The 19,703-nt window shown below is 39.4% G+C and overlaps 10 non-coding genes and 19 pseudogenes across 10 annotated transcripts; all 29 read right to left on the bottom strand.

Moving 5' to 3' along the window:
- Nucleotides 1-476: 476 nt before the first annotated feature.
- On the bottom strand, nt 477-669 carry LOC134545945 (U2 spliceosomal RNA). The gene has a single exon (XR_010078938.1). It is a non-coding gene; the product is annotated as a U2 spliceosomal RNA (small nuclear RNA).
- A 410-nt stretch (nt 670-1,079) lies between these two features.
- LOC134545967 (U2 spliceosomal RNA) lies at nt 1,080-1,244 on the bottom strand (annotated as a pseudogene).
- Nucleotides 1,245-1,900: 656 nt separating this feature from the next.
- LOC134545944 (U2 spliceosomal RNA) lies at nt 1,901-2,093 on the bottom strand. Its single transcript, XR_010078937.1, has one exon. It is a non-coding gene; the product is annotated as a U2 spliceosomal RNA (small nuclear RNA).
- Nucleotides 2,094-2,503: 410 nt separating this feature from the next.
- On the bottom strand, nt 2,504-2,668 carry LOC134545966 (U2 spliceosomal RNA; annotated as a pseudogene).
- Nucleotides 2,669-3,324: 656 nt separating this feature from the next.
- Nucleotides 3,325-3,500, bottom strand: LOC134545948 (U2 spliceosomal RNA; annotated as a pseudogene).
- Nucleotides 3,501-3,649: 149 nt separating this feature from the next.
- On the bottom strand, nt 3,650-3,865 carry LOC134545952 (U2 spliceosomal RNA; annotated as a pseudogene).
- A 410-nt stretch (nt 3,866-4,275) lies between these two features.
- Nucleotides 4,276-4,440, bottom strand: LOC134545965 (U2 spliceosomal RNA; annotated as a pseudogene).
- Nucleotides 4,441-5,096: 656 nt separating this feature from the next.
- LOC134545943 (U2 spliceosomal RNA) lies at nt 5,097-5,289 on the bottom strand. Its single transcript, XR_010078936.1, has one exon. It is a non-coding gene; the product is annotated as a U2 spliceosomal RNA (small nuclear RNA).
- Nucleotides 5,290-5,699: 410 nt separating this feature from the next.
- Nucleotides 5,700-5,864, bottom strand: LOC134545964 (U2 spliceosomal RNA; annotated as a pseudogene).
- Nucleotides 5,865-6,520: 656 nt separating this feature from the next.
- Nucleotides 6,521-6,713, bottom strand: LOC134545942 (U2 spliceosomal RNA). Its single transcript, XR_010078935.1, has one exon. It is a non-coding gene; the product is annotated as a U2 spliceosomal RNA (small nuclear RNA).
- Nucleotides 6,714-7,123: 410 nt separating this feature from the next.
- On the bottom strand, nt 7,124-7,288 carry LOC134545962 (U2 spliceosomal RNA; annotated as a pseudogene).
- A 656-nt stretch (nt 7,289-7,944) lies between these two features.
- LOC134545941 (U2 spliceosomal RNA) lies at nt 7,945-8,137 on the bottom strand. The gene has a single exon (XR_010078934.1). It is a non-coding gene; the product is annotated as a U2 spliceosomal RNA (small nuclear RNA).
- Nucleotides 8,138-8,547: 410 nt separating this feature from the next.
- On the bottom strand, nt 8,548-8,712 carry LOC134545960 (U2 spliceosomal RNA; annotated as a pseudogene).
- A 656-nt stretch (nt 8,713-9,368) lies between these two features.
- LOC134545947 (U2 spliceosomal RNA) lies at nt 9,369-9,544 on the bottom strand (annotated as a pseudogene).
- Nucleotides 9,545-9,693: 149 nt separating this feature from the next.
- Nucleotides 9,694-9,909, bottom strand: LOC134545950 (U2 spliceosomal RNA; annotated as a pseudogene).
- A 410-nt stretch (nt 9,910-10,319) lies between these two features.
- Nucleotides 10,320-10,484, bottom strand: LOC134545959 (U2 spliceosomal RNA; annotated as a pseudogene).
- A 656-nt stretch (nt 10,485-11,140) lies between these two features.
- LOC134545969 (U2 spliceosomal RNA) lies at nt 11,141-11,333 on the bottom strand. The gene has a single exon (XR_010078942.1). It is a non-coding gene; the product is annotated as a U2 spliceosomal RNA (small nuclear RNA).
- A 410-nt stretch (nt 11,334-11,743) lies between these two features.
- On the bottom strand, nt 11,744-11,908 carry LOC134545958 (U2 spliceosomal RNA; annotated as a pseudogene).
- Nucleotides 11,909-12,564: 656 nt separating this feature from the next.
- On the bottom strand, nt 12,565-12,757 carry LOC134545968 (U2 spliceosomal RNA). The gene has a single exon (XR_010078941.1). It is a non-coding gene; the product is annotated as a U2 spliceosomal RNA (small nuclear RNA).
- A 410-nt stretch (nt 12,758-13,167) lies between these two features.
- LOC134545957 (U2 spliceosomal RNA) lies at nt 13,168-13,332 on the bottom strand (annotated as a pseudogene).
- A 656-nt stretch (nt 13,333-13,988) lies between these two features.
- On the bottom strand, nt 13,989-14,164 carry LOC134545946 (U2 spliceosomal RNA; annotated as a pseudogene).
- Nucleotides 14,165-14,305: 141 nt separating this feature from the next.
- Nucleotides 14,306-14,521, bottom strand: LOC134545949 (U2 spliceosomal RNA; annotated as a pseudogene).
- A 410-nt stretch (nt 14,522-14,931) lies between these two features.
- LOC134545956 (U2 spliceosomal RNA) lies at nt 14,932-15,096 on the bottom strand (annotated as a pseudogene).
- Nucleotides 15,097-15,752: 656 nt separating this feature from the next.
- LOC134545963 (U2 spliceosomal RNA) lies at nt 15,753-15,945 on the bottom strand. The gene has a single exon (XR_010078940.1). It is a non-coding gene; the product is annotated as a U2 spliceosomal RNA (small nuclear RNA).
- Nucleotides 15,946-16,355: 410 nt separating this feature from the next.
- LOC134545955 (U2 spliceosomal RNA) lies at nt 16,356-16,520 on the bottom strand (annotated as a pseudogene).
- A 656-nt stretch (nt 16,521-17,176) lies between these two features.
- LOC134545951 (U2 spliceosomal RNA) lies at nt 17,177-17,369 on the bottom strand. The gene has a single exon (XR_010078939.1). It is a non-coding gene; the product is annotated as a U2 spliceosomal RNA (small nuclear RNA).
- A 410-nt stretch (nt 17,370-17,779) lies between these two features.
- LOC134545954 (U2 spliceosomal RNA) lies at nt 17,780-17,944 on the bottom strand (annotated as a pseudogene).
- Nucleotides 17,945-18,600: 656 nt separating this feature from the next.
- On the bottom strand, nt 18,601-18,793 carry LOC134545940 (U2 spliceosomal RNA). Its single transcript, XR_010078933.1, has one exon. It is a non-coding gene; the product is annotated as a U2 spliceosomal RNA (small nuclear RNA).
- A 410-nt stretch (nt 18,794-19,203) lies between these two features.
- Nucleotides 19,204-19,368, bottom strand: LOC134545953 (U2 spliceosomal RNA; annotated as a pseudogene).
- Between the last annotated feature and the right edge of the window lie 335 nt (nt 19,369-19,703).

Below are 19,703 nucleotides of genomic sequence, written 5' to 3'. Positions count from 1 at the left end.
GTTTCACAACAAGCCTTAACCACACACTTACATAAACTCACGCATCGACATGACAAAATACATTTTCAATACATCATCATTATTATCATTTAACACTGCCTAATTGTTAATTATATTGAATTTTTTCTCACACAGCTAAATTTATTAAACATTCACAACAAGCACTACATTGTATGATAAAATAAAATAATTAATTCCTATTATTCTGCACACAAAATTGCTAAGTTCCTACATGTTCTCGCATTCCAAGTTCGTCCCTTGGGCATCCTTGTAGTTCCTGTTCGGCCGCCCCTGGCAGCACCTACTGGATCAGCTTTCTCTTCCTCTTCATTTGTTGAATGTACACACGACTTTTCTGTATTGTCTCTGCACTTGGGCACATTACATTACAACAATCAATTTTTCACTATCATCCATTCTTACAAGTTGGTAACAATGTTTATTACATTTAAAACAAACTTAAAGTTTATTACATTTTGTGGTGGGCCGATCCCGGTGGTACTGCAATACCGGGCCAACCCGCGGCGGAGGTGGGGCAAGCCCCTAGCACTCCGCCCTGTTCCAAAAATCAGTTTAATATTCTGGTCCTGCGATGCAGGACGTATCAGATATTAAGCTGATAAGAACAGATACTACACTTTGATCTTAGCCAAAAGGCCGAGAAGCGATAACAATCCTAATGAACCAGGAGCTATATGGGCTCCCTATTACTAAATCAAATGCTATAACAAGGTCTACTGACTTCCATAAACGACTGTACACTTTCGACGAGCCGTCATACTCTACACCACACATGCACAAGCATGGTCTGTACATTGATAATATCTTCAATACAGTGACACGAGGTATTACAATCCAAATGAATCACTATTCACCAGCAATAAACAAAAAACTTGGTATATCCATAACAACGCTCTTACAATTACCGTACTTTCCACTTGCTGCAGCACAAGCTGGTCCCTTAGATTAACTGCAGTTTCAATAAGGCAAGAATGATTCTCATGGGAGAGTTGACTTTATACATTACATTTTAATTGTCAATATAATTTTATCTAAACAGATATTTAACGTTGCCTAAGCAATGTGCCCCCATGCTGGCATGCACTAGGCAGTGGCCAGCAGGGTCAATCGCACTCCCCGGACCAGGTCCGGGGGCAATCCGTCACAAAAAATGCTGCCAAGACAAAGTGTAGAAGAATCGCAGATACTACACTTCGATCTTAGCCAAAAGGCCGAGAAGCGATACTACACTCTGATCTTAGCCGAAAGGCCGAGAAACATCCCTTAAAATACACATCAAAATTAATATTGCACATTGTAAAACTCCATTAACCAAACACATGTAGTTCAACAGATAAAAAAAAGTCAATACAATTCATACAAATATTAACATGAGTAATGAATAACAATAATAGTAATAAAAGGTTTCACAACAAGCCTTAACCACACACTTACATAAACTCACGCATCGACATGACAAAATACATTTTCAATACATCATCATTATTATCATTTAACACTGCCTAATTGTTAATTATATTGAATTTTTTCTCACACAGCTAAATTTATTAAACATTCACAACAAGCACTACATTGTATGATAAAATAAAATAATTAATTCCTATTATTCTGCACACAAAATTGCTAAGTTCCTACATGTTCTCGCATTCCAAGTTCGTCCCTTGGGCATCCTTGTAGTTCCTGTTCGGCCGCCCCTGGCAGCACCTACTGGATCAGCTTTCTCTTCCTCTTCATTTGTTGAATGTACACACGACTTTTCTGTATTGTCTCTGCACTTGGGCACATTACATTACAACAATCAATTTTTCACTATCATCCATTCTTACAAGTTGGTAACAATGTTTATTACATTTAAAACAAACTTAAAGTTTATTACATTTTGTGGTGGGCCGATCCCGGTGGTACTGCAATACCGGGCCAACCCGCGGCGGAGGTGGGGCAAGCCCCTAGCACTCCGCCCTGTTCCAAAAATCAGTTTAATATTCTGGTCCTGCGATGCAGGACGTATCAGATATTAAGCTGATAAGAACAGATACTACACTTTGATCTTAGCCAAAAGGCCGAGAAGCGATAACAATCCTAATGAACCAGGAGCTATATGGGCTCCCTATTACTAAATCAAATGCTATAACAAGGTCTACTGACTTCCATAAACGACTGTACACTTTCGACGAGCCGTCATACTCTACACCACACATGCACAAGCATGGTCTGTACATTGATAATATCTTCAATACAGTGACACGAGGTATTACAATCCAAATGAATCACTATTCACCAGCAATAAACAAAAAACTTGGTATATCCATAACAACGCTCTTACAATTACCGTACTTTCCACTTGCTGCAGCACAAGCTGGTCCCTTAGATTAACTGCAGTTTCAATAAGGCAAGAATGATTCTCATGGGAGAGTTGACTTTATACATTACATTTTAATTGTCAATATAATTTTATCTAAACAGATATTTAACGTTGCCTAAGCAATGTGCCCCCATGCTGGCATGCACTAGGCAGTGGCCAGCAGGGTCAATCGCACTCCCCGGACCAGGTCCGGGGGCAATCCGTCACAAAAAATGCTGCCAAGACAAAGTGTAGAAGAATCGCAGATACTACACTTCGATCTTAGCCAAAAGGCCGAGAAGCGATACTACACTCTGATCTTAGCCGAAAGGCCGAGAAACATCCCTTAAAATACACATCAAAATTAATATTGCACATTGTAAAACTCCATTAACCAAACACATGTAGTTCAACAGATAAAAAAAAGTCAATACAATTCATACAAATATTAACATGAGTAATGAATAACAATAATAGTAATAAAAGGTTTCACAACAAGCCTTAACCACACACTTACATAAACTCACGCATCGACATGACAAAATACATTTTCAATACATCATCATTATTATCATTTAACACTGCCTAATTGTTAATTATATTGAATTTTTTCTCACACAGCTAAATTTATTAAACATTCACAACAAGCACTACATTGTATGATAAAATAAAATAATTAATTCCTATTATTCTGCACACAAAATTGCTAAGTTCCTACATGTTCTCGCATTCCAAGTTCGTCCCTTGGGCATCCTTGTAGTTCCTGTTCGGCCGCCCCTGGCAGCACCTACTGGATCAGCTTTCTCTTCCTCTTCATTTGTTGAATGTACACACGACTTTTCTGTATTGTCTCTGCACTTGGGCACATTACATTACAACAATCAATTTTTCACTATCATCCATTCTTACAAGTTGGTAACAATGTTTATTACATTTAAAACAAACTTAAAGTTTATTACATTTTGTGGTGGGCCGATCCCGGTGGTACTGCAATACCGGGCCAACCCGCGGCGGAGGTGGGGCAAGCCCCTAGCACTCCGCCCTGTTCCAAAAATCAGTTTAATATTCTGGTCCTGCGATGCAGGACGTATCAGATATTAAGCTGATAAGAACAGATTTTTTAGGTTGCCTAAGCAATGTTCGCTGCTGGCATGCACTAGGCAGTGGCCAGCAGGAGACAATACAACTCCCCCGAACTGGTCGGGGGTGCAAACCTGCAAATCTGCAAATCCGTCACAAAAAATGTTTGCTAAGGCAAAGTGTAGCAGAATCTCTCTCCCATATGACTGTGGGTGCCACCCCGGTCCCAACCTCCACCACTGAAGCCAAGCCACCGACGTACTCGGGGGGCCAGTGATTGTGAAGGCGGGACCAGGCCCTCCCACAACCATATGGTCGACAAATTCTGTGCATTCTGTTCCCCCAGCATAACAGTTGTCACACCATTAAGCTGATAAGAACAGATACTACACTTTGATCTTAGCCAAAAGGCCGAGAAGCGATAACAATCCTAATGAACCAGGAGCTATATGGGCTCCCTATTACTAAATCAAATGCTATAACAAGGTCTACTGACTTCCATAAACGACTGTACACTTTCGACGAGCCGTCATACTCTACACCACACATGCACAAGCATGGTCTGTACATTGATAATATCTTCAATACAGTGACACGAGGTATTACAATCCAAATGAATCACTATTCACCAGCAATAAACAAAAAACTTGGTATATCCATAACAACGCTCTTACAATTACCGTACTTTCCACTTGCTGCAGCACAAGCTGGTCCCTTAGATTAACTGCAGTTTCAATAAGGCAAGAATGATTCTCATGGGAGAGTTGACTTTATACATTACATTTTAATTGTCAATATAATTTTATCTAAACAGATATTTAACGTTGCCTAAGCAATGTGCCCCCATGCTGGCATGCACTAGGCAGTGGCCAGCAGGGTCAATCGCACTCCCCGGACCAGGTCCGGGGGCAATCCGTCACAAAAAATGCTGCCAAGACAAAGTGTAGAAGAATCGCAGATACTACACTTCGATCTTAGCCAAAAGGCCGAGAAGCGATACTACACTCTGATCTTAGCCGAAAGGCCGAGAAACATCCCTTAAAATACACATCAAAATTAATATTGCACATTGTAAAACTCCATTAACCAAACACATGTAGTTCAACAGATAAAAAAAAGTCAATACAATTCATACAAATATTAACATGAGTAATGAATAACAATAATAGTAATAAAAGGTTTCACAACAAGCCTTAACCACACACTTACATAAACTCACGCATCGACATGACAAAATACATTTTCAATACATCATCATTATTATCATTTAACACTGCCTAATTGTTAATTATATTGAATTTTTTCTCACACAGCTAAATTTATTAAACATTCACAACAAGCACTACATTGTATGATAAAATAAAATAATTAATTCCTATTATTCTGCACACAAAATTGCTAAGTTCCTACATGTTCTCGCATTCCAAGTTCGTCCCTTGGGCATCCTTGTAGTTCCTGTTCGGCCGCCCCTGGCAGCACCTACTGGATCAGCTTTCTCTTCCTCTTCATTTGTTGAATGTACACACGACTTTTCTGTATTGTCTCTGCACTTGGGCACATTACATTACAACAATCAATTTTTCACTATCATCCATTCTTACAAGTTGGTAACAATGTTTATTACATTTAAAACAAACTTAAAGTTTATTACATTTTGTGGTGGGCCGATCCCGGTGGTACTGCAATACCGGGCCAACCCGCGGCGGAGGTGGGGCAAGCCCCTAGCACTCCGCCCTGTTCCAAAAATCAGTTTAATATTCTGGTCCTGCGATGCAGGACGTATCAGATATTAAGCTGATAAGAACAGATACTACACTTTGATCTTAGCCAAAAGGCCGAGAAGCGATAACAATCCTAATGAACCAGGAGCTATATGGGCTCCCTATTACTAAATCAAATGCTATAACAAGGTCTACTGACTTCCATAAACGACTGTACACTTTCGACGAGCCGTCATACTCTACACCACACATGCACAAGCATGGTCTGTACATTGATAATATCTTCAATACAGTGACACGAGGTATTACAATCCAAATGAATCACTATTCACCAGCAATAAACAAAAAACTTGGTATATCCATAACAACGCTCTTACAATTACCGTACTTTCCACTTGCTGCAGCACAAGCTGGTCCCTTAGATTAACTGCAGTTTCAATAAGGCAAGAATGATTCTCATGGGAGAGTTGACTTTATACATTACATTTTAATTGTCAATATAATTTTATCTAAACAGATATTTAACGTTGCCTAAGCAATGTGCCCCCATGCTGGCATGCACTAGGCAGTGGCCAGCAGGGTCAATCGCACTCCCCGGACCAGGTCCGGGGGCAATCCGTCACAAAAAATGCTGCCAAGACAAAGTGTAGAAGAATCGCAGATACTACACTTCGATCTTAGCCAAAAGGCCGAGAAGCGATACTACACTCTGATCTTAGCCGAAAGGCCGAGAAACATCCCTTAAAATACACATCAAAATTAATATTGCACATTGTAAAACTCCATTAACCAAACACATGTAGTTCAACAGATAAAAAAAAGTCAATACAATTCATACAAATATTAACATGAGTAATGAATAACAATAATAGTAATAAAAGGTTTCACAACAAGCCTTAACCACACACTTACATAAACTCACGCATCGACATGACAAAATACATTTTCAATACATCATCATTATTATCATTTAACACTGCCTAATTGTTAATTATATTGAATTTTTTCTCACACAGCTAAATTTATTAAACATTCACAACAAGCACTACATTGTATGATAAAATAAAATAATTAATTCCTATTATTCTGCACACAAAATTGCTAAGTTCCTACATGTTCTCGCATTCCAAGTTCGTCCCTTGGGCATCCTTGTAGTTCCTGTTCGGCCGCCCCTGGCAGCACCTACTGGATCAGCTTTCTCTTCCTCTTCATTTGTTGAATGTACACACGACTTTTCTGTATTGTCTCTGCACTTGGGCACATTACATTACAACAATCAATTTTTCACTATCATCCATTCTTACAAGTTGGTAACAATGTTTATTACATTTAAAACAAACTTAAAGTTTATTACATTTTGTGGTGGGCCGATCCCGGTGGTACTGCAATACCGGGCCAACCCGCGGCGGAGGTGGGGCAAGCCCCTAGCACTCCGCCCTGTTCCAAAAATCAGTTTAATATTCTGGTCCTGCGATGCAGGACGTATCAGATATTAAGCTGATAAGAACAGATACTACACTTTGATCTTAGCCAAAAGGCCGAGAAGCGATAACAATCCTAATGAACCAGGAGCTATATGGGCTCCCTATTACTAAATCAAATGCTATAACAAGGTCTACTGACTTCCATAAACGACTGTACACTTTCGACGAGCCGTCATACTCTACACCACACATGCACAAGCATGGTCTGTACATTGATAATATCTTCAATACAGTGACACGAGGTATTACAATCCAAATGAATCACTATTCACCAGCAATAAACAAAAAACTTGGTATATCCATAACAACGCTCTTACAATTACCGTACTTTCCACTTGCTGCAGCACAAGCTGGTCCCTTAGATTAACTGCAGTTTCAATAAGGCAAGAATGATTCTCATGGGAGAGTTGACTTTATACATTACATTTTAATTGTCAATATAATTTTATCTAAACAGATATTTAACGTTGCCTAAGCAATGTGCCCCCATGCTGGCATGCACTAGGCAGTGGCCAGCAGGGTCAATCGCACTCCCCGGACCAGGTCCGGGGGCAATCCGTCACAAAAAATGCTGCCAAGACAAAGTGTAGAAGAATCGCAGATACTACACTTCGATCTTAGCCAAAAGGCCGAGAAGCGATACTACACTCTGATCTTAGCCGAAAGGCCGAGAAACATCCCTTAAAATACACATCAAAATTAATATTGCACATTGTAAAACTCCATTAACCAAACACATGTAGTTCAACAGATAAAAAAAAGTCAATACAATTCATACAAATATTAACATGAGTAATGAATAACAATAATAGTAATAAAAGGTTTCACAACAAGCCTTAACCACACACTTACATAAACTCACGCATCGACATGACAAAATACATTTTCAATACATCATCATTATTATCATTTAACACTGCCTAATTGTTAATTATATTGAATTTTTTCTCACACAGCTAAATTTATTAAACATTCACAACAAGCACTACATTGTATGATAAAATAAAATAATTAATTCCTATTATTCTGCACACAAAATTGCTAAGTTCCTACATGTTCTCGCATTCCAAGTTCGTCCCTTGGGCATCCTTGTAGTTCCTGTTCGGCCGCCCCTGGCAGCACCTACTGGATCAGCTTTCTCTTCCTCTTCATTTGTTGAATGTACACACGACTTTTCTGTATTGTCTCTGCACTTGGGCACATTACATTACAACAATCAATTTTTCACTATCATCCATTCTTACAAGTTGGTAACAATGTTTATTACATTTAAAACAAACTTAAAGTTTATTACATTTTGTGGTGGGCCGATCCCGGTGGTACTGCAATACCGGGCCAACCCGCGGCGGAGGTGGGGCAAGCCCCTAGCACTCCGCCCTGTTCCAAAAATCAGTTTAATATTCTGGTCCTGCGATGCAGGACGTATCAGATATTAAGCTGATAAGAACAGATACTACACTTTGATCTTAGCCAAAAGGCCGAGAAGCGATAACAATCCTAATGAACCAGGAGCTATATGGGCTCCCTATTACTAAATCAAATGCTATAACAAGGTCTACTGACTTCCATAAACGACTGTACACTTTCGACGAGCCGTCATACTCTACACCACACATGCACAAGCATGGTCTGTACATTGATAATATCTTCAATACAGTGACACGAGGTATTACAATCCAAATGAATCACTATTCACCAGCAATAAACAAAAAACTTGGTATATCCATAACAACGCTCTTACAATTACCGTACTTTCCACTTGCTGCAGCACAAGCTGGTCCCTTAGATTAACTGCAGTTTCAATAAGGCAAGAATGATTCTCATGGGAGAGTTGACTTTATACATTACATTTTAATTGTCAATATAATTTTATCTAAACAGATATTTAACGTTGCCTAAGCAATGTGCCCCCATGCTGGCATGCACTAGGCAGTGGCCAGCAGGGTCAATCGCACTCCCCGGACCAGGTCCGGGGGCAATCCGTCACAAAAAATGCTGCCAAGACAAAGTGTAGAAGAATCGCAGATACTACACTTCGATCTTAGCCAAAAGGCCGAGAAGCGATACTACACTCTGATCTTAGCCGAAAGGCCGAGAAACATCCCTTAAAATACACATCAAAATTAATATTGCACATTGTAAAACTCCATTAACCAAACACATGTAGTTCAACAGATAAAAAAAAGTCAATACAATTCATACAAATATTAACATGAGTAATGAATAACAATAATAGTAATAAAAGGTTTCACAACAAGCCTTAACCACACACTTACATAAACTCACGCATCGACATGACAAAATACATTTTCAATACATCATCATTATTATCATTTAACACTGCCTAATTGTTAATTATATTGAATTTTTTCTCACACAGCTAAATTTATTAAACATTCACAACAAGCACTACATTGTATGATAAAATAAAATAATTAATTCCTATTATTCTGCACACAAAATTGCTAAGTTCCTACATGTTCTCGCATTCCAAGTTCGTCCCTTGGGCATCCTTGTAGTTCCTGTTCGGCCGCCCCTGGCAGCACCTACTGGATCAGCTTTCTCTTCCTCTTCATTTGTTGAATGTACACACGACTTTTCTGTATTGTCTCTGCACTTGGGCACATTACATTACAACAATCAATTTTTCACTATCATCCATTCTTACAAGTTGGTAACAATGTTTATTACATTTAAAACAAACTTAAAGTTTATTACATTTTGTGGTGGGCCGATCCCGGTGGTACTGCAATACCGGGCCAACCCGCGGCGGAGGTGGGGCAAGCCCCTAGCACTCCGCCCTGTTCCAAAAATCAGTTTAATATTCTGGTCCTGCGATGCAGGACGTATCAGATATTAAGCTGATAAGAACAGATTTTTTAGGTTGCCTAAGCAATGTTCGCTGCTGGCATGCACTAGGCAGTGGCCAGCAGGAGACAATACAACTCCCCCGAACTGGTCGGGGGTGCAAACCTGCAAATCTGCAAATCCGTCACAAAAAATGTTTGCTAAGGCAAAGTGTAGCAGAATCTCTCTCCCATATGACTGTGGGTGCCACCCCGGTCCCAACCTCCACCACTGAAGCCAAGCCACCGACGTACTCGGGGGGCCAGTGATTGTGAAGGCGGGACCAGGCCCTCCCACAACCATATGGTCGACAAATTCTGTGCATTCTGTTCCCCCAGCATAACAGTTGTCACACCATTAAGCTGATAAGAACAGATACTACACTTTGATCTTAGCCAAAAGGCCGAGAAGCGATAACAATCCTAATGAACCAGGAGCTATATGGGCTCCCTATTACTAAATCAAATGCTATAACAAGGTCTACTGACTTCCATAAACGACTGTACACTTTCGACGAGCCGTCATACTCTACACCACACATGCACAAGCATGGTCTGTACATTGATAATATCTTCAATACAGTGACACGAGGTATTACAATCCAAATGAATCACTATTCACCAGCAATAAACAAAAAACTTGGTATATCCATAACAACGCTCTTACAATTACCGTACTTTCCACTTGCTGCAGCACAAGCTGGTCCCTTAGATTAACTGCAGTTTCAATAAGGCAAGAATGATTCTCATGGGAGAGTTGACTTTATACATTACATTTTAATTGTCAATATAATTTTATCTAAACAGATATTTAACGTTGCCTAAGCAATGTGCCCCCATGCTGGCATGCACTAGGCAGTGGCCAGCAGGGTCAATCGCACTCCCCGGACCAGGTCCGGGGGCAATCCGTCACAAAAAATGCTGCCAAGACAAAGTGTAGAAGAATCGCAGATACTACACTTCGATCTTAGCCAAAAGGCCGAGAAGCGATACTACACTCTGATCTTAGCCGAAAGGCCGAGAAACATCCCTTAAAATACACATCAAAATTAATATTGCACATTGTAAAACTCCATTAACCAAACACATGTAGTTCAACAGATAAAAAAAAGTCAATACAATTCATACAAATATTAACATGAGTAATGAATAACAATAATAGTAATAAAAGGTTTCACAACAAGCCTTAACCACACACTTACATAAACTCACGCATCGACATGACAAAATACATTTTCAATACATCATCATTATTATCATTTAACACTGCCTAATTGTTAATTATATTGAATTTTTTCTCACACAGCTAAATTTATTAAACATTCACAACAAGCACTACATTGTATGATAAAATAAAATAATTAATTCCTATTATTCTGCACACAAAATTGCTAAGTTCCTACATGTTCTCGCATTCCAAGTTCGTCCCTTGGGCATCCTTGTAGTTCCTGTTCGGCCGCCCCTGGCAGCACCTACTGGATCAGCTTTCTCTTCCTCTTCATTTGTTGAATGTACACACGACTTTTCTGTATTGTCTCTGCACTTGGGCACATTACATTACAACAATCAATTTTTCACTATCATCCATTCTTACAAGTTGGTAACAATGTTTATTACATTTAAAACAAACTTAAAGTTTATTACATTTTGTGGTGGGCCGATCCCGGTGGTACTGCAATACCGGGCCAACCCGCGGCGGAGGTGGGGCAAGCCCCTAGCACTCCGCCCTGTTCCAAAAATCAGTTTAATATTCTGGTCCTGCGATGCAGGACGTATCAGATATTAAGCTGATAAGAACAGATACTACACTTTGATCTTAGCCAAAAGGCCGAGAAGCGATAACAATCCTAATGAACCAGGAGCTATATGGGCTCCCTATTACTAAATCAAATGCTATAACAAGGTCTACTGACTTCCATAAACGACTGTACACTTTCGACGAGCCGTCATACTCTACACCACACATGCACAAGCATGGTCTGTACATTGATAATATCTTCAATACAGTGACACGAGGTATTACAATCCAAATGAATCACTATTCACCAGCAATAAACAAAAAACTTGGTATATCCATAACAACGCTCTTACAATTACCGTACTTTCCACTTGCTGCAGCACAAGCTGGTCCCTTAGATTAACTGCAGTTTCAATAAGGCAAGAATGATTCTCATGGGAGAGTTGACTTTATACATTACATTTTAATTGTCAATATAATTTTATCTAAACAGATATTTAACGTTGCCTAAGCAATGTGCCCCCATGCTGGCATGCACTAGGCAGTGGCCAGCAGGGTCAATCGCACTCCCCGGACCAGGTCCGGGGGCAATCCGTCACAAAAAATGCTGCCAAGACAAAGTGTAGAAGAATCGCAGATACTACACTTCGATCTTAGCCAAAAGGCCGAGAAGCGATACTACACTCTGATCTTAGCCGAAAGGCCGAGAAACATCCCTTAAAATACACATCAAAATTAATATTGCACATTGTAAAACTCCATTAACCAAACACATGTAGTTCAACAGATAAAAAAAAGTCAATACAATTCATACAAATATTAACATGAGTAATGAATAACAATAATAGTAATAAAAGGTTTCACAACAAGCCTTAACCACACACTTACATAAACTCACGCATCGACATGACAAAATACATTTTCAATACATCATCATTATTATCATTTAACACTGCCTAATTGTTAATTATATTGAATTTTTTCTCACACAGCTAAATTTATTAAACATTCACAACAAGCACTACATTGTATGATAAAATAAAATAATTAATTCCTATTATTCTGCACACAAAATTGCTAAGTTCCTACATGTTCTCGCATTCCAAGTTCGTCCCTTGGGCATCCTTGTAGTTCCTGTTCGGCCGCCCCTGGCAGCACCTACTGGATCAGCTTTCTCTTCCTCTTCATTTGTTGAATGTACACACGACTTTTCTGTATTGTCTCTGCACTTGGGCACATTACATTACAACAATCAATTTTTCACTATCATCCATTCTTACAAGTTGGTAACAATGTTTATTACATTTAAAACAAACTTAAAGTTTATTACATTTTGTGGTGGGCCGATCCCGGTGGTACTGCAATACCGGGCCAACCCGCGGCGGAGGTGGGGCAAGCCCCTAGCACTCCGCCCTGTTCCAAAAATCAGTTTAATATTCTGGTCCTGCGATGCAGGACGTATCAGATATTAAGCTGATAAGAACAGATACTACACTTTGATCTTAGCCAAAAGGCCGAGAAGCGATAACAATCCTAATGAACCAGGAGCTATATGGGCTCCCTATTACTAAATCAAATGCTATAACAAGGTCTACTGACTTCCATAAACGACTGTACACTTTCGACGAGCCGTCATACTCTACACCACACATGCACAAGCATGGTCTGTACATTGATAATATCTTCAATACAGTGACACGAGGTATTACAATCCAAATGAATCACTATTCACCAGCAATAAACAAAAAACTTGGTATATCCATAACAACGCTCTTACAATTACCGTACTTTCCACTTGCTGCAGCACAAGCTGGTCCCTTAGATTAACTGCAGTTTCAATAAGGCAAGAATGATTCTCATGGGAGAGTTGACTTTATACATTACATTTTAATTGTCAATATAATTTTATCTAAACAGATATTTAACGTTGCCTAAGCAATGTGCCCCCATGCTGGCATGCACTAGGCAGTGGCCAGCAGGGTCAATCGCACTCCCCGGACCAGGTCCGGGGGCAATCCGTCACAAAAAATGCTGCCAAGACAAAGTGTAGAAGAATCGCAGATACTACACTTCGATCTTAGCCAAAAGGCCGAGAAGCGATACTACACTCTGATCTTAGCCGAAAGGCCGAGAAACATCCCTTAAAATACACATCAAAATTAATATTGCACATTGTAAAACTCCATTAACCAAACACATGTAGTTCAACAGATAAAAAAAAGTCAATACAATTCATACAAATATTAACATGAGTAATGAATAACAATAATAGTAATAAAAGGTTTCACAACAAGCCTTAACCACACACTTACATAAACTCACGCATCGACATGACAAAATACATTTTCAATACATCATCATTATTATCATTTAACACTGCCTAATTGTTAATTATATTGAATTTTTTCTCACACAGCTAAATTTATTAAACATTCACAACAAGCACTACATTGTATGATAAAATAAAATAATTAATTCCTATTATTCTGCACACAAAATTGCTAAGTTCCTACATGTTCTCGCATTCCAAGTTCGTCCCTTGGGCATCCTTGTAGTTCCTGTTCGGCCGCCCCTGGCAGCACCTACTGGATCAGCTTTCTCTTCCTCTTCATTTGTTGAATGTACACACGACTTTTCTGTATTGTCTCTGCACTTGGGCACATTACATTACAACAATCAATTTTTCACTATCATCCATTCTTACAAGTTGGTAACAATGTTTATTACATTTAAAACAAACTTAAAGTTTATTACATTTTGTGGTGGGCCGATCCCGGTGGTACTGCAATACCGGGCCAACCCGCGGCGGAGGTGGGGCAAGCCCCTAGCACTCCGCCCTGTTCCAAAAATCAGTTTAATATTCTGGTCCTGCGATGCAGGACGTATCAGATATTAAGCTGATAAGAACAGATTTTTTAGGTTGCCTAAGCAATGTTCGCTGCTGGCATGCACTAGGCAGTGGCCAGCAGGAGACAATACAACTCCCCCGAACTGGTCGGGGGTGCAAACCTGCAAATCCGTCACAAAAAATGTTTGCTAAGGCAAAGTGTAGCAGAATCTCTCTCCCATATGACTGTGGGTGCCACCCCGGTCCCAACCTCCACCACTGAAGCCAAGCCACCGACGTACTCGGGGGGCCAGTGATTGTGAAGGCGGGACCAGGCCCTCCCACAACCATATGGTCGACAAATTCTGTGCATTCTGTTCCCCCAGCATAACAGTTGTCACACCATTAAGCTGATAAGAACAGATACTACACTTTGATCTTAGCCAAAAGGCCGAGAAGCGATAACAATCCTAATGAACCAGGAGCTATATGGGCTCCCTATTACTAAATCAAATGCTATAACAAGGTCTACTGACTTCCATAAACGACTGTACACTTTCGACGAGCCGTCATACTCTACACCACACATGCACAAGCATGGTCTGTACATTGATAATATCTTCAATACAGTGACACGAGGTATTACAATCCAAATGAATCACTATTCACCAGCAATAAACAAAAAACTTGGTATATCCATAACAACGCTCTTACAATTACCGTACTTTCCACTTGCTGCAGCACAAGCTGGTCCCTTAGATTAACTGCAGTTTCAATAAGGCAAGAATGATTCTCATGGGAGAGTTGACTTTATACATTACATTTTAATTGTCAATATAATTTTATCTAAACAGATATTTAACGTTGCCTAAGCAATGTGCCCCCATGCTGGCATGCACTAGGCAGTGGCCAGCAGGGTCAATCGCACTCCCCGGACCAGGTCCGGGGGCAATCCGTCACAAAAAATGCTGCCAAGACAAAGTGTAGAAGAATCGCAGATACTACACTTCGATCTTAGCCAAAAGGCCGAGAAGCGATACTACACTCTGATCTTAGCCGAAAGGCCGAGAAACATCCCTTAAAATACACATCAAAATTAATATTGCACATTGTAAAACTCCATTAACCAAACACATGTAGTTCAACAGATAAAAAAAAGTCAATACAATTCATACAAATATTAACATGAGTAATGAATAACAATAATAGTAATAAAAGGTTTCACAACAAGCCTTAACCACACACTTACATAAACTCACGCATCGACATGACAAAATACATTTTCAATACATCATCATTATTATCATTTAACACTGCCTAATTGTTAATTATATTGAATTTTTTCTCACACAGCTAAATTTATTAAACATTCACAACAAGCACTACATTGTATGATAAAATAAAATAATTAATTCCTATTATTCTGCACACAAAATTGCTAAGTTCCTACATGTTCTCGCATTCCAAGTTCGTCCCTTGGGCATCCTTGTAGTTCCTGTTCGGCCGCCCCTGGCAGCACCTACTGGATCAGCTTTCTCTTCCTCTTCATTTGTTGAATGTACACACGACTTTTCTGTATTGTCTCTGCACTTGGGCACATTACATTACAACAATCAATTTTTCACTATCATCCATTCTTACAAGTTGGTAACAATGTTTATTACATTTAAAACAAACTTAAAGTTTATTACATTTTGTGGTGGGCCGATCCCGGTGGTACTGCAATACCGGGCCAACCCGCGGCGGAGGTGGGGCAAGCCCCTAGCACTCCGCCCTGTTCCAAAAATCAGTTTAATATTCTGGTCCTGCGATGCAGGACGTATCAGATATTAAGCTGATAAGAACAGATACTACACTTTGATCTTAGCCAAAAGGCCGAGAAGCGATAACAATCCTAATGAACCAGGAGCTATATGGGCTCCCTATTACTAAATCAAATGCTATAACAAGGTCTACTGACTTCCATAAACGACTGTACACTTTCGACGAGCCGTCATACTCTACACCACACATGCACAAGCATGGTCTGTACATTGATAATATCTTCAATACAGTGACACGAGGTATTACAATCCAAATGAATCACTATTCACCAGCAATAAACAAAAAACTTGGTATATCCATAACAACGCTCTTACAATTACCGTACTTTCCACTTGCTGCAGCACAAGCTGGTCCCTTAGATTAACTGCAGTTTCAATAAGGCAAGAATGATTCTCATGGGAGAGTTGACTTTATACATTACATTTTAATTGTCAATATAATTTTATCTAAACAGATATTTAACGTTGCCTAAGCAATGTGCCCCCATGCTGGCATGCACTAGGCAGTGGCCAGCAGGGTCAATCGCACTCCCCGGACCAGGTCCGGGGGCAATCCGTCACAAAAAATGCTGCCAAGACAAAGTGTAGAAGAATCGCAGATACTACACTTCGATCTTAGCCAAAAGGCCGAGAAGCGATACTACACTCTGATCTTAGCCGAAAGGCCGAGAAACATCCCTTAAAATACACATCAAAATTAATATTGCACATTGTAAAACTCCATTAACCAAACACATGTAGTTCAACAGATAAAAAAAAGTCAATACAATTCATACAAATATTAACATGAGTAATGAATAACAATAATAGTAATAAAAGGTTTCACAACAAGCCTTAACCACACACTTACATAAACTCACGCATCGACATGACAAAATACATTTTCAATACATCATCATTATTATCATTTAACACTGCCTAATTGTTAATTATATTGAATTTTTTCTCACACAGCTAAATTTATTAAACATTCACAACAAGCACTACATTGTATGATAAAATAAAATAATTAATTCCTATTATTCTGCACACAAAATTGCTAAGTTCCTACATGTTCTCGCATTCCAAGTTCGTCCCTTGGGCATCCTTGTAGTTCCTGTTCGGCCGCCCCTGGCAGCACCTACTGGATCAGCTTTCTCTTCCTCTTCATTTGTTGAATGTACACACGACTTTTCTGTATTGTCTCTGCACTTGGGCACATTACATTACAACAATCAATTTTTCACTATCATCCATTCTTACAAGTTGGTAACAATGTTTATTACATTTAAAACAAACTTAAAGTTTATTACATTTTGTGGTGGGCCGATCCCGGTGGTACTGCAATACCGGGCCAACCCGCGGCGGAGGTGGGGCAAGCCCCTAGCACTCCGCCCTGTTCCAAAAATCAGTTTAATATTCTGGTCCTGCGATGCAGGACGTATCAGATATTAAGCTGATAAGAACAGATACTACACTTTGATCTTAGCCAAAAGGCCGAGAAGCGATAACAATCCTAATGAACCAGGAGCTATATGGGCTCCCTATTACTAAATCAAATGCTATAACAAGGTCTACTGACTTCCATAAACGACTGTACACTTTCGACGAGCCGTCATACTCTACACCACACATGCACAAGCATGGTCTGTACATTGATAATATCTTCAATACAGTGACACGAGGTATTACAATCCAAATGAATCACTATTCACCAGCAATAAACAAAAAACTTGGTATATCCATAACAACGCTCTTACAATTACCGTACTTTCCACTTGCTGCAGCACAAGCTGGTCCCTTAGATTAACTGCAGTTTCAATAAGGCAAGAATGATTCTCATGGGAGAGTTGACTTTATACATTACATTTTAATTGTCAATATAATTTTATCTAAACAGATATTTAACGTTGCCTAAGCAATGTGCCCCCATGCTGGCATGCACTAGGCAGTGGCCAGCAGGGTCAATCGCACTCCCCGGACCAGGTCCGGGGGCAATCCGTCACAAAAAATGCTGCCAAGACAAAGTGTAGAAGAATCGCAGATACTACACTTCGATCTTAGCCAAAAGGCCGAGAAGCGATACTACACTCTGATCTTAGCCGAAAGGCCGAGAAACATCCCTTAAAATACACATCAAAATTAATATTGCACATTGTAAAACTCCATTAACCAAACACATGTAGTTCAACAGATAAAAAAAAGTCAATACAATTCATACAAATATTAACATGAGTAATGAATAACAATAATAGTAATAAAAGGTTTCACAACAAGCCTTAACCACACACTTACATAAACTCACGCATCGACATGACAAAATACATTTTCAATACATCATCATTATTATCATTTAACACTGCCTAATTGTTAATTATATTGAATTTTTTCTCACACAGCTAAATTTATTAAACATTCACAACAAGCACTACATTGTATGATAAAATAAAATAATTAATTCCTATTATTCTGCACACAAAATTGCTAAGTTCCTACATGTTCTCGCATTCCAAGTTCGTCCCTTGGGCATCCTTGTAGTTCCTGTTCGGCCGCCCCTGGCAGCACCTACTGGATCAGCTTTCTCTTCCTCTTCATTTGTTGAATGTACACACGACTTTTCTGTATTGTCTCTGCACTTGGGCACATTACATTACAACAATCAATTTTTCACTATCATCCATTCTTACAAGTTGGTAACAATGTTTATTACATTTAAAACAAACTTAAAGTTTATTACATTTTGTGGTGGGCCGATCCCGGTGGTACTGCAATACCGGGCCAACCCGCGGCGGAGGTGGGGCAAGCCCCTAGCACTCCGCCCTGTTCCAAAAATCAGTTTAATATTCTGGTCCTGCGATGCAGGACGTATCAGATATTAAGCTGATAAGAACAGATACTACACTTTGATCTTAGCCAAAAGGCCGAGAAGCGATAACAATCCTAATGAACCAGGAGCTATATGGGCTCCCTATTACTAAATCAAATGCTATAACAAGGTCTACTGACTTCCATAAACGACTGTACACTTTCGACGAGCCGTCATACTCTACACCACACATGCACAAGCATGGTCTGTACATTGATAATATCTTCAATACAGTGACACGAGGTATTACAATCCAAATGAATCACTATTCACCAGCAATAAACAAAAAACTTGGTATATCCATAACAACGCTCTTACAATTACCGTACTTTCCACTTGCTGCAGCACAAGCTGGTCCCTTAGATTAACTGCAGTTTCAATAAGGCAAGAATGATTCTCATGGGAGAGTTGACTTTATACATTACATTTTAATTGTCAATATAATTTTATCTAAACAGATATTTAACGTTGCCTAAGCAATGTGCCCCCATGCTGGCATGCACTAGGCAGTGGCCAGCAGGGTCAATCGCACTCCCCGGACCAGGTCCGGGGGCAATCCGTCACAAAAAATGCTGCCAAGACAAAGTGTAGAAGAATCGCAGATACTACACTTCGATCTTAGCCAAAAGGCCGAGAAGCGATACTACACTCTGATCTTAGCCGAAAGGCCGAGAAACATCCCTTAAAATACACATCAAAATTAATATTGCACATTGTAAAACTCCATTAACCAAACACATGTAGTTCAACAGATAAAAAAAAGTCAATACAATTCATACAAATATTAACATGAGTAATGAATAACAATAATAGTAATAAAAGGTTTCACAACAAGCCTTAACCACACACTTACATAAACTCACGCATCGACATGACAAAATACATTTTCAATACATCATCATTATTATCATTTAACACTGCCTAATTGTTAATTATATTGAATTTTTTCTCACACAGCTAAATTTATTAAACATTCA

This window comes from Bacillus rossius, unplaced genomic scaffold (assembly GCF_032445375.1).
Source record: "Bacillus rossius redtenbacheri isolate Brsri unplaced genomic scaffold, Brsri_v3 Brsri_v3_scf890, whole genome shotgun sequence".
Lineage (NCBI taxonomy): Eukaryota > Metazoa > Arthropoda > Insecta > Phasmatodea > Bacillidae > Bacillus > Bacillus rossius.
The sequence above is the reverse complement of the archived record's forward strand: the minus strand, read 5'-3'. Positions and strand labels throughout refer to the sequence as shown.